Here is a 14379-nt window from a genome sequence, read left to right as displayed (position 1 = left end):
AGCATGACCGGTTTGGCGGTGGGTCAGTCATGGTGTGGGGTGGCATTTCTTTGGGGGGCCGTACAGCCCTCCATGTGCTCGCCAGAGGTAGCCTGACTGCCATTAGGTACCGAGATGAGATCCTCAGACCCCTTGTGAGACCATATGCTGGTGCGGTTGGCCCTGGGTTCCTCCTAATGCAAGACAATGCTAGACCTCATGTGGCTGGAGTGTGTCAGCAGTTCCTGCAAGAGGAAGGCATTGATGCTATGGACTGGCCCGCCCGTTCCCCAGACCTGAATCCAATTGAGCACATCTGGGACATCATGTCTCGCTCCATCCACCAACGCCACGTTGCACCACAGACTGTCCAGGAGTTGGTGGATGCTTTAGTCCAGGTCTGGGAGGAGATTCCACAGGAGACCATCCGCCACCTCATCAGGAGCATGCCCAGGCGTTGTAGGGAGGTCATACAGGCACGTGGAGGCCACACACACTACTGAACCTCATTTTGACTTGTTTTAAGGACATTACATCAAAGTTGGATCAGCCTGTAGTGTGGTTTTCCACTTTCATTTTGAGTGTGACTCCAAATCCAGACCTCCATGGGTTGATAAATTGGATTTACATTGATTATTTTTGTGTGATTTTGTTGTCAGCACATTCAACTACATAAAGAAAAAAGTATTTAATAAGATTATTTCTTTCATTCAGATCTAGGATGTGTTGTTTAAGTGTTCCCTTTATTTTTTTGAGCAGTGTATATATTTCCACACTATGAGTTTGGAATAATACTTTGAACTTGTGAAAATTATGATAATGTCCTTTTAGTGTAAGAGCTGTTTGAGCTGTTTACCAGGTGGTAAATTAGTTAATAGACCAATAAGAAAGAAAGTTCAAAACCTCTCTGCTAATAACAGCTACAGTAGTTTTCAGTTTTCCCGTCCCTTCTCAGACCACTCACTGACAGTCCTAGCAAAATTCTTGCTTGAGAAAATGCTCTTTGCTAAGAAGCTATTTTTGTTTGTTTTCGATTAAAATTGTAAAAAAAAGAATCACAGTAAGGTACATAATTGTTACCCAGAAATGAATTTATATTGAGATAAAAATATGGCTGCATTGAACCATTAAGGAAATCAGACGAGATGAGTTTGAAGACCACAGGTGTGTGAGTGAAGGCACCGTGCATGTGTGTCTGATCAATAGGACAGGTACGTGATTTACAGTGTTAGTGGATTATTATTCCCAATCTCCCTCCCTCCTTGTGATATGTCTTTCCATGAGGAGCACACATAAATGTTAGTGTAAATTCTTCTAATATGGCTTTTATTTCATCATGTGAAGGTATTGCCACAGCATACACTGCATAAAATGGCCTGTTTCCAAGTATGTATAGGTGTATCGAAATGTCTTTAATCATAACCAGTCAGCCTGTACTTAGTGGAAGTCGTGATGCGAACAAATTTCAAGAGTCAGCAATTGGTTATCTCACTGACTCTCTAACCATGTGATGTAGTGATGTGGTTAGTTATCTAATTGATATAGTTTACTCTAAAATAGCCATGCACTTTGTCTCTACAGCAGTCTATACAATTAGTCTCTACAATGTAATTCACCATAATCTTGTGTCAATTGTTTTGAGAAAATCTGATGGGTTATTGTTTACACTGTATCTCCAATGTATAGAATGGGAGAGAATAAAACACAATGATATACAGTCAATTAACTACTGTGAAACTACCAATGATCTGCTTCTCGCTAACTACTGTGAAACTACCGATGATCTGCTTCTCGCTAACTACTGTGAAACTACCGATGATCTGCTTCTCGCTAACTACTGTGAAACTACCGATGATCTGCTTCTCGCTCAGGACGTGTGACTTCAATATATGTAATTTATACTGATACACAGTAGTATCACAATGCTGGTTATGTGATTTCGTTTTTTTTCTCTAAAATATTATAAATTGTTCTTCTTATAGTGCTTTGCCTTTACTGTAAATCCCCTGCTGTCAGAGAATGATTGATTGGGTTTTCGTGTACAGTTCAGTTCCAATGTGTAATCATAATGAGGAGACTTTCAGGTTTCACTGTATCTCTTTCATTGTACACATAACACAACATACGAAATACCATAATAGATTGCCTAAACCTGTGCTGTAAGGAAAGCCTGTGTGTTGTCAGCTTCATGAGATCATGTTGATGGCATAGAACCAAGGAACACAGAGTGAAAAAGTGGAAAAGGACCTGTAAAATGTGTCTGTAAAATCAGAATGAGGAGACTTTCACATTATTCTTAACAGTAGCACTTTAATTGATATGCAAGATGTATGTGCACCTTTTCAACATTGCATAACATCATTAACCTCTACGGGATCGGTGTCTGTCCCCCCCCCCCCCCCCCCCCCCCCACGGGACGGTTGAGCTAACGTGTGTTAATGTGATTAGCACGACATTGTAAGTAACAAGAACATTTCCCAGGACATAGACAAGTCTTATATCGGCAGAAAGCTTAAATTCATGTTAATCTAACAGCACCGTCCAATTTACAGTAGCTATTACAGTGAAAGAATTCCATTCTATTGTTTGAGGAGAGTGCACAGCAATGTACTTGAAAATGTATCAATAAACCAATTAGTCACATTTGGGCAGACTTGATACCACATTTTGAACAGTCATGCAATGGTTCATTGGAACAGTCTAAAACGTTCCACATACACTGCTGCCATCTAGAGGCCAAAATCTAAATTGCGCCTAAACTGTAATAACACATTGTGGCCTTTCTCTTGCATTTCAAAGATGATGGAATAAAAAAAAAAGAAAAAAACATGTTTTTTATGTTTTATCATCTTTTACGTTATGTAATGTGTTATATTCTCCTACATTAATTTCACATTTCCCCAAACTTCAAAGTGTTTCCTTTCAAATGGTATCAATAATATGCATATCCTTGCTTCAGGTCCTGAGCTACAGGCAGTTAGATTTGGGTATGTCATTTTAGGCAAAAAAATAAGAAAAAGGGTACGATAAAAAATAGATAAGTAAAATGTAGAAAATAAAAGTTACAAATAATTAAACAGCAGCAGTAAAATATCAATAGCGAGGCTATATACAGGGAGTACCGGTACAGAGTCAATGTGGCACCAGTTAGTCAAGGTGATTGAATTAATATGTAAATGTACTGTAGGTGGAGTTAAAGTGACTATGCATAGATCATAAACAGAGTAGCAGCAGTGTAAACGAGGGGTCTGGGTAGCCCTTTGATTAGCTGTTCAGGAGTCTTATGGCTTGTGGGTAGAAGCTGTAAAGAAGCCTTTTGGACCTAGACTTGGCGCTCCGGTACCGCTTGCCGTGCGGTAGCAGAGAGAAAAGTCCATGACTAGGGTGGCCAGAGTCTTTGACAATTTTTAGGGCCTTCCTCTGACACCGCCTGGTATAGAGGTCCTGGATGGCAGGAAGCTTGGTCCCAGTGATGTACTGGGCCGTACGCACTACCCTCTGGTGTACCTTGCAGTCAGAGGCCGAGCAGTTGGCATACCAGGCAGCGATGCAACCAGTCAGGATGCTCTCGATGGTGCAGCTGTAGAACCTTCTGAGGATCTGAGGACCCATGCCAAATCTCTTCAGTCTCCTGAGGGAGAATAGGCTTTGTCGTGCCCTCTTCACGACTTTTGATATTTGAAGAATCTCAAATATCAAATATATTTAGATTTGTTTGACACTTTTTGGTTACTACATGATTCCATATGTGTTATATCATAGTGTTGATGTCTTCACTATTATTCTATAATGTAGAAAATAGTAAAAATAAAGAAAAACCCTTGAATGAGTAGGTGTTCTAAAACTTTTGACTGGTAGTGTAGGTGATATACAGGGCATTCGGGAAGTATTCAGACCCTTTCCCTTTTTCCACATTTTGTTACATTACAGCCTTATTCTAAAATGGATTTAATAAAAAATGTTCCTCATCAATCTACACACAACACACCTTAATGACAAAGCAAAAACAAGGTTTATTAAAAATAAAAAATGGAAATGCCTTATTTACATAAGTATTCAGACCCCTTGCTATGAAACTCAAAATTGAGCTCAGGTGCATCCTGTTTCCATTGATCATCCTTGAGATATTTCTACAACTTGATTGGTCAATTTAATTGATTGGACATGATTTGGAAATGTCCCTCAAAGCAAAAACCAAGCCATGAGGTGTAAGGAATTGTCCGTAGAGCTCTGAGACAGGATTGTGTTGAGGCACAGATCTGGGGAAGGATACTAAAAAATGTCTGCAGCATTGAAGGTCCCCAAGAACACAGTGGCCTCTATCTTTCTTAAATGGAAGAAGTTTGGAACCACCAAGACTCTTCCTAGAGCTGGCCACCTGGACAAATGGGGGAGAAGGGCCTAGATCAGGGAGGTGACCAAGAACCAGATGGTCACTCTGACAGATCTCCAGAGTTCCTCTGTGGAGATGGGAGAACCTTCCAGAAGGACAACCATCTCTGCAGCTCTCCACCAATCAGGCCTTTATGGTAGAGTGGCCAGATAGAAGCCACTCCTTAGTAAAAAGCACATGACAGCCTGTTTGGAGTTTGCCAGAAGGCACCTAAAGAACGCTCAGACCATGAGAAATAAGATTCTCTGGTCTGATGAAACCAAGATTGAAATCTTTGGTCTGAATGCCAAGCGTCACGTCTTGAGGATACCTGGCACCATCCCTATGGTGAAGCATGGTGGTGGCAGCATCATGCTGTGGGGATGTTTTTCAGCAGCAGGGACTGGGAGACTAATCAGGATCGAGGGAAAGATGAATGGAGCAAAGTACAGAGAGATCCTTGATGAAAACCTGCTCCAGAGTGCTCAGGACCTTCAACAAAGTATTGAATAAAGTGTCTGAATACTTATGTAAATGTGATATTTAAGTTTTTTATTTGGTATAAATTTGCAAGCATTTCTAAAAAACAGTTTTTGTTTTGTCATTATTGGGGTATTGTGTGTAAAATTGATGAGGGGGAAAAAACAATTCAATCAATTTTAGAATAAGGCTGTAAAGTAACAAAATGTGGAAAAGTCAAGGGGTCTGAATACTTTCCGAATGCACTGTAACATAGCCATGGCCATAATAACTGTACTTCAGATGTCGTTATTGGGTGCTATCGTTCCATCTGTGTGGAGGGGTCTTGAGAGCATGTTGTATGGAAACTACACAACTCTGAGAGGTGGTGGTCTGTAATATATGATTATGTCCTTGTGGGTAAAGCCCCCTTTCCTCTAATGATTGTCTAGGAATTATAATATAATTTCAGTGAGTCTGTATTTTCTGGAAATGATTGAGTATTTGTGACAGAGGTAACGTGCGTTCTGGTGTTTTGCAGAGGAGGCTGGTGGGAGGGGCTATAGGAGGATGGGCTCGTTGTAATGGCTGGGATGGAATAAATGGAAAGGTATCAAACACATCAAACATATGGAAACCACATTTGACTCTGTTGCTTTAATTCCATTCCAGCCATTACAATGAGCCTGTCTTTCTATAGCTCATTCCACCAGCCTCCACTGGTGTACTGTTTTCAGACAAAAAATACTAAAGTTTCACAGTAGTTTGATCACAGGTATAGTATGTCGGTCAAATACATTTGTTTTCTTCCAGGAAGTGTTCTTTGTGAACCATTGTTCCATATTACAACAGCTCCCCCATCTCACCACTTCTGTCAGCGGCAGGCACCACAGACCGACACTGAGACAGTCCGCAGGGTAACTCATTAGAATAACCATCAATGGGTAATCTTTTGACGGTTTAATGACTTGAGAATCCCCAGTAGAGACCATGTAATCAATACAAATAGAGGCCCTGGAAGCTCATTGACATAGAATGTACAAGTATCTGATGTAAAATGTGTTGTATAATAAGCACCAATGAGGGAATAGGGGTATCCACTAGTGCAGGGTTTCCCAAACTCGGTCCTGGGGACCCCAAGTGGTGCACGTTTGGGTTTTGCCTGAACACTACACAGCTGATTCAAATTTACATTTACATTACATTTACATTTTAGTCATTTAGCAGACACTCTTATCCAGAGGGACTTACAGTAGCGAATGCATACATTTCATATATATATATATATATTTTCGTATAATCAACTAATCATCAAGCTTTGAACATATGAATCAGCTGTGTAGTGTTTGACAAAGTTAGGAGATTGCAGAATCTTAATACGTCATCGAACATTAGTTTACACTGGCGTGTTCATGAGGCATGGCCGCTGGGAACTATAGCCCTACATCATTCCAGCATAATTGTAATACAAATGCGACAAGAATTTGCTTCGAAAATGCAGAAACCTTTAAGATGTTAAAAGAATTTATTAAAGTTCTGTACTCGAGTCCCTTGATGCCATTGAAGAAGTTGGCGCTGTCCCTGAGGCTGAATCGCTCGTGATACTCCAGTATTGAAAAATAATTGTGTAGAGATTAGTACTGTCCGTGGTCCTGAATCGCTCGCTGAAGCAGTGTATATGTTCGCGCTGTCCGTAGTGCTAAATCCCTCAAGGTAGTGGCTCGAGTATTACAGTAAACTTGCATTGATGAAGTCCATTACAGTAAACATGCGTTGATGAAGTCCTTGTAAACGGAGTACATTTCAACAGGTTACATAGGTTGTACAAGGTTAAAACAGGTTAGTAGAACATGTCTAGACTATATTGTCATAGTAACTCCACTGTAGATACTCTCTGCATGTTCCTTCTGAGTGGAGAGGCCTTGTCTTGAAGGCACTGAGTCGCATCCAATGAAATGTATTTATTGTAAGAGCTCAAGTTTCTACTGAGAAGCATTGACTTGCGCTATTACAACTGCAGTAACACAAAACACCGTTTGGAAGTCATCTGAAACCTGGTATACCACTCAAAAATGATGCCAGACTCCCATGTTATCAGCATTGCTGTGCCTATGAATAGGATATGGCGGGGTATACGTAAACATCGGGTGCGTTGTTAGATGAGCCAATATCCTACTCTTGCAATATTCCGTGCAGTTACCCAAAATACGTCAGTTGCCGTTGCTAAATTTAGCAAATGTTTTATAAACTATGTAAAGGCATAACCTCTGCGAAGACTATAAACTATATTATTGTCAGTATCCCTCTTAATTGTTAGTGCACAAATACAACAGATGTATTAATCATTGTCAATTGTAAAAGTTATGCAACAAAAGAGTCGGGTGCGTGCAGTCGTTTCCTCCCAGATTATGCACGGGATCATATTGTTTGACATCAGAGCGGTTCTATTGCCCATGTGGTGTCGTTCTTTAGGCCTACCTCTTTTGTTCAATGCAATACTATCCCGTCTTCCCTGCAAAAGCTCTACCACCAGCACTTCTTTAGTAGGTCCTACAGAGTGAAATGCTGAATCAAGGAGTGCGAACGAACGTGAGTCTGAGCCAATCCGTGATGACTTCCTCCATTTTTTTCCAATCGAAAGGAGAGGGAAAATAGCAAACATCACATGTCCCAGTAACTGCTGCTAAAGCTCTTAGTTTGTTAAATCTTCTCGACTGGTAGAACTAAGTATTTGGGGGGAGGGAAGCACAACGATGGCAATAGGGGGAGAACCGTTCATTTGTGCAGTGTAATATGCGTCCCTTCTTTTTGGTCGAGGTTTCAAATCGAAATTCCATTGAGAAGCATATATTTGGATAATACAGCGCTGTTGCGGGCTGAATAGCTGAGAATAAACTGAAGAAGGACTGAAGGAGCAAGCCTTTTGATAACTTGGATGAAGGGCAAGCAGCACTCAGTCACTGTGGATTAACTCGGCGTAGAGGCACAGCGGGGGGAAGTGCGTTTAAGGTGCAGAGGTGCAAAGGTCTCCCTGCTGAGAGTTGTTCCGAGTTCCCCATAGCAGCCACTTTATCGCACTCGGCTGCAGAGACGTGCGATCGGCTAAATAGAGCAAGCCGGTGTTACTGCGGAGGAAAGCCTCTACTGTTGTGAGGTGTGTCGACGAGCGGCAGGAGAATGGCAAGGGCTTTAGCGAGTCTGAGGGAAAAGCAAACGCCCGTTTTTCAGCAAAGGATTCTGTCGAACCGCGTTGGAATTTGACTGTCTCTCTGCGTTGGTTTATTTGGATCTTTATTTTAAACTCGGAAGAAAAGGAGCACAAGTGGATTGGATTCTGAGGGGTACAAATCGATGGCATATTACTCGGCCACTCTGAATAGATGGGCTGTGCGGAATTGTGCGCTATGAAATCCAGCGCACCTTGTATCGATATAATTTAGCCAAAATCCAATGGAGCAAAACAGAAAGGAACATGGGAAAATATGAAATGTGAGAAAATTCGATTCCCCTGACCCTCGGTGCTCAGATCAGGACTGGCGTTCCTTCTTCAAGGTAAACTTTTACAGTTTAGATGTTAAGAATGTTTGTACATTTTCATCAGTCCTTTTTGTGTTCTTTGGTTCGTCGTTTGTCGACATATAGAACAAAACAGTGTTAAGATGTGGGCTACGATTGTCAAGGCAGAACCCATTAGGTTCTAAAGCAAGATAACCTGCAGGACGTTGTTGAAAACTAGGTGTGAGCAGTATAACCAGGTATTCAGGTACATCGCAAGGTCAAAAATAAGCCTTAATGAATGGTTCGTTTTAAGGAATTCAGTCTGTCTGACTGCAATATTATCAATTTGAGGGTATGGGTGCAGATCAAAATTACGCAGTGGGATAATTTGATTGGCCAGGTCGCTGGTTGAAATGTTATACATAGGATCAGTTGTGGTGCCGTGTAGGCTATCAATCGTTAGGCCTGTTCTATCTTTATCTTGATTTGGGTGAATGTGGTACATTGGTATTTTAATAGGATCCCAATTATTTATTAGGATCACCACTCTTCCTGGGGTCCAAAATGTGGTGGTAATGATGGTGTGTGGGTGTGTTAACGCAGGCACCCTCTTTTACTGCCTCACCCTGTCACGAGGAGCTAGATTGAAATCACCTTCATTTATATGCAAGCTGAGTTCCCATGCCAATTCAGCTTGATTGATAACTCCGCTAAATGTCCCCCATGAAATGTGTGTACATAATGTAGGCTACCCATGCATGTTACAATAGTCTTCAACCTTGGCATAGGTTCAAATGATGATAGAGGATTCAGGCGTCGTCATCTTCTTGCCCGATCCTAGGCGATATATCATGCTCACTACCATGGCACCACTGTCTGGCTGCTTGATGCAGCCCACATAACCACCCACATATGCTTGATGCACTGGAATTACATGTATAGAGATCATACGTAAATGAGCAACATTATTCTATAATAATCCTTTGGTGAGACATATGGAGTATATATTTGATATGTATAGGTACAGACAATGCATGGATGTTATTTAGAATGGCAACAATGTGTCTTAGGAAATTCACTCCTTACGCAGTGTTTTTGCGCGCGTATTTGTGTTTGAGTTAGCTTTCTGTACTTGTGGTACCATTTGTGCATCAAAACTATGACATCTAGTGAGTACAATAGACTACGTCAATGCCCATTTGAATTCCATATCACAAGGCGTTTATTTTATTTCATCAACGCTGGTTGTCGGGTAGCCTATCTTTACGCACGTGCGCTTCTATAAATCAAATCTGATAAACACGACATATTTCAATACTTCAGACCCCACGACATGTCATCCTTAATGGGGCAGGGTAGCTGTCACGGTATTGGTTTCAACAATGTGTATGTTGTGCTTTATAGTCAAACGTATGCTATTTTATGGCGTCATTATGAGGAGACGATGACACGTCTCTGTGTTCTGATGAGGCTTACCTGCGCATGTTTATCCATTGACTTGTATCTCACACCTGTCACATGAAAGCATATGAGCAAAGCACTATTATTACCATATATGCAGTTGATATACACATTTACTTCTAGACGGCAGGGGAATAGAAAACAAATATGTAGGTAGTTGAGCAGCCCCTCTCAATTCCTAAACCGCTCTTAGAAATGGTTGAAATAGTCATTTGAATGCACATTGTGATATGCTATATAATTCATTTCACTTAATAAACAGTAGTTATGCAATGTACAGTTTTATGTACTGTATGTAAGGGTATTCTGTACTCCATATCCTCTGACCAAGTATATAGGTAAACTGAGCTGCAGCTCCCCTGCCAGTGGCTGGTGGTGCTATAATTCAATTTATGCTACTGTACCTCCAAGTCCATACTGCTGCCTGCTGCAGCTCTGAGGGGCTGGGCAGCACTGAAGACGGCCTGCAGCTTTATCCTACAACCTATAGGCCTAAGGGTGGAGTGGAGAGTGGAATGTATTTTTGATAAACAAATAAGCCTGTATTCAAAATCAAATATTGTATAGTGCAATATGTATTCATTTTAGGCCCGTGGACTTCTTCAATTGTTGTGATATAATTTGAAAGATCTGTCTTTTTAAAAAAAAAATCTGTGAGGGATTTGGGCCGTTGGAGATGTAGTGGCAGCGGTCCCTGTAGCTCTGAGACGTGTTTTAATTACACTAGCAGTGCTTAAGACCCCGTGATGTCGCGAGCCCGAGCCAAGGAAGTAAAGAGCATGGTGTGATGATCCTGCTGTTACTGTGGTAGGGTAACTGAGGGAATCAAACGCTGCAAAACATCCTCCCCCAGGCAGGATTAGCACCACACTCTACCTGGGTGATCAACAAGTACATACTGTATCCTCTAGTCTACTACAGCATATTGCCTTTGATATGCCCTCTGGGTGCATGTGTGAAGAGTTACCATGACATACAGTATTTGAACACATTTACGGCCAATATTACTTGTTCTTACAGAGAGCATACGATCAGCAAGTACTTACGGTCCTCAACTACACCATCTTTATGCCTTTGATATGCATGCTCTTTTTCCCTCTGTGTGTCCGTGAAGACATACCATGACAGGTTTGAACACATTTATTGATACCTGAGACATGTATGTCTCAGACAGATACGTGTTAGCAGATGTGTGACTTGACAGCTCTGGTGGGATGAAACCTGGATAGAGTTGAACTGTCACAAGCGTCGAAAGGGACAGACCAAGGCGCAGCGTGTATAGTGCGCATCTTCTTTTATTTTTTGAGAGAACACTTAAACAAACGACAAACAACAGTTCCGTAAGGTACAGCGACTATACGGAAAACAACCACCCACAAAACCCAAAGGAAAACAGGCTGCCTAAGTATGGCTTCCAATCAGAGACAACGAAAGACACCTGCCTCTGATTGGAAGCCATACTCGGCCAAACCTGGAAAACGAAACATAGAAAATGAAAACTAGAACACATTCCCCTAGAAACAAACAAACCCCAAAACACAAAACAACCCCCCTGCCATGCCCTGAACATTCTACTATGGCAAATGACCTTTTCACTGGTCAGGACGTGACAGTACCCCCCCCCCCCCCGAAGGTGCAGACCCCGACTGCACCTCAAACAAAAACCCCACAAAAACAACCCCAAACCTAAAGGGAGGGAAGGCAGGGTGGCCACCATCTATGACGGTTCCTGTGCTACACCCAACCCTTCGCCAATCCTCCAGCTACGGAGGTGGCTCTGGCTCCGGGCATAGCCCCCGTTCTGCGCTGCCGACCCCCGCTGGAGGCTCTGGGCTGCAGACCGTCACAGGAGGCCCTGGGCTGAGAGGCGTCGCTGGAGGCCCCGGGCTGGAGGCCCCGGGCTGAGAGGCGCCGGGCTGGAGGCCCCGGGCTGAGGGGTGTCGCTGGAGGCCCCGGGCTGAGGGGCGCCGCTGGAGGCCCTGGGCTGAGGGGCGCCGCTGGAGGCCCCGGGCTGAGGGGCGTTGCTGGAGGCCCCGGGCTGAGGGGCATCGCTGGAGGCCCCAGGCTGAGGGGCGTCGCTGGAGGCCCCTGACTGGAGAGCGTCGCTGGAGGCTCCGGGCTGAGGAGCGTTGCTGGAGGCTCCGGGCTGAGGGGCGTCGCTGGAGGGAGAGTGCGAGGAGCAGGAATCGGTCTCACCGGACTGGGGAGAAGCACTAAGGGCCGAGTGCTCACAGCAGGCACTGGCTGTACCGGATTATGGATGCACACTGAAAGGAGAGTGCGAGGAGCAGGCACAGGACGTACTGGACTATGGAGGCGCACTGGAGGGAGAGTGTGAGGAGCAGACACAGGACGTACTGGGCCGCGGATGCGCACTGGAGGTCTGGAGCGTATGGCTGGCACAACCCGCCCTGGCTGGATGCTCAACTCAGCTCGACAACTGCAGGATGCGGGCACAGATCACACTGGCCTGTGAATGCACCCTGACAACACAGTGCGCATCACCGCACAACACGGTGCTTGCTCCGTCACATGCTCCCCACAGTAAGCACGGGGAGTTGGCTCAGGTCTCCACCCTGACTCTGCCAAACTTCCCATGTGCCCCCCCCAAATGCCTTTCGTGCTTCCTTCGTTGCCTTGCCTGTTGATCTCGTTGCTGTACTTCCCTCGCTGCTTCCACCTGTTCCCATGGGAGGCGATCCATTCCGGCCTGGATTTCCTCCCACGTCCAGGATCCTTTTCCCTCCAGTATGTCCTCCCAAGTCCATTTCTCTTGCTGCTCCATTCCACGCTGCTTGGTCCTTTTATGGTGGGTTATTCTGTCACAGGCGTCGTAGGGGACAGACCAAGGCGCTGTGTGTATAGTGCTCATCTTCTTTTATTTTTTAAGAGAACACTTAAACAAACAACAAACAACAGTTCCGTAAGGTACAACGACTATACGGAAAACAACCACCCACAAAACCCAAAGGAAAACAGGCTGCCTAAGTATGACTTCCAATCAGAGACAACGAAAGACACCTGCCTCTGATTGGAAACCATACTCGGCCAAACCTGGAAAACAAAACATAGAAAATGAAAACTAGAACACATTCCCCTAGAAACAAACAAACTCCAAAACACACAAAACAACCCCCCTGCCATGCCCTGAACATTCTACTATGGCAAATGGCCTTTTCACTGGCCAGGGCGTGACATGAACATTAAACTAGACATAGCACCCAGTTAAAAATCATGTGACCCATGTATCCTGAGTTAGTGTAACCCAAGATGCCTGTTTCCTTTCTAGATATTTTATATTTTACAATGACGTGGTATATGCTCTATGCTGTGTTTACCAAATGTTGGTGATGTGGGGACTGTTATAGTTTGGTCAAGAGTTCAGCACCATGGACAGTTACAAGTGAGATTGTGTCAGAAGTTTGGGAGGCTAGAAGTGTTATTGTGTCAGAACCATGGACAGCTCCTCGCTCTTGATCTGGGTTCTGCGTGGTAGAGCGCACACAACAGGGTAGGTCAGCTGGTAGAGCATGTTGTTCGCGATGTCAAGGTTATGGGTTCGATTCTTACGGGGGGCCAGTAAAAAAATGTATGCACTCACTACTGTAGGTTGCTTTGGATATTCTGCTAAAATGTAAATGTTTCAAGCTAATTCATTAACTGGGAACCATGGACAGAAACCATATTCTCTGTTTGCTTAAATATACTCTACTGTAGGGTTTTCTGCTCCCAAAACAGCTTTGATATGAGGCTTATGAGAGAGATGTATTTATAATCTAACTGACCTTTATGTGATGTTCTCATTGGATTTTGTGGTAATCATTATTCTTAGCATTTAATTACCTACTGTGTTTGTAGTGTTTAAGGATGTCTTAGTTTTTATGATTTGTTAATTGCTGAACAAGGAGTTGATTGTTGAGTCAATTTTAAAAGTCACCAGGCAGCATTGCATTTAAGCACGAGGTTAATAGAGATTGGGCCAAAGTGGATTCCTGGATATGTACATTTAATTAAGAATAATTGAATGAAATACCAATCAGGGGATCAGGTCTACTAGGCTCTGTATAAGCTGCAGATCCAGATGTGATGTAAATAACATCTTATAGTTTAGATAAACCCTGGTGGTCTGTTTAACACATGACAGACTGGCTAGACACCTGGTATGGCAATAGATCCCTTTACTGATCCTAAATCCAGGATCCAGGATTACCTTGAACGATTACACAATACTTTTACCTTGCTGATAGGTAAATGAACCTTTGTTGTTTTGGATTTCAAATTAAAAATAAATATTTGTTTGTGATATTTAATGGAAACAAGTTTTTAGGAGAGTTTTTACTTATAGTATAGACAAAACACTGGTATCAAATGTACCTTATTTAAGAGAGCATAGAATCAGACCGGCATAGATCGTTGCCAAGGAAGCTGTGGAGTTCTAACGCTTCTGGAGGATCCCAAACCAAATCAGGAGTTACAGTTCATTAGTGTAGGAGACAACCTCAGCTGGGAACGACTGAAATTCCTGGTGGTTTTGATTGTTTTAATTTCCTTCATTTGGTGTTCCTCAAGTTGTTTATGCAGGGTGAGCTTTGTGTCAGTGTGTCATTGTA

The 14379-nt window shown here is 43.1% G+C and overlaps 1 protein-coding gene across 1 annotated transcript in view; it reads left to right on the top strand.

The window, feature by feature from the left end:
* Positions 1-7464: 7464 nt before the first annotated feature.
* Positions 7465-14379, top strand: part of lrfn5a (leucine rich repeat and fibronectin type III domain containing 5a) — a 43068-nt gene continuing 36153 nt past the window's right edge. The window contains exon 1 of the mRNA XM_029713108.1: positions 7465-8362. The gene's annotated coding sequence lies outside the window, so the exon portion shown is untranslated. The remainder of the gene's footprint in view (positions 8363-14379) is intronic.

This window comes from Salmo trutta, chromosome 25, assembly GCF_901001165.1.
Source record: "Salmo trutta chromosome 25, fSalTru1.1, whole genome shotgun sequence".
In the NCBI taxonomy this organism is placed as follows: Eukaryota; Metazoa; Chordata; class Actinopteri; order Salmoniformes; family Salmonidae; genus Salmo; species Salmo trutta.
The sequence above is the reverse complement of the archived record's forward strand: the minus strand, read 5'-3'. Positions and strand labels throughout refer to the sequence as shown.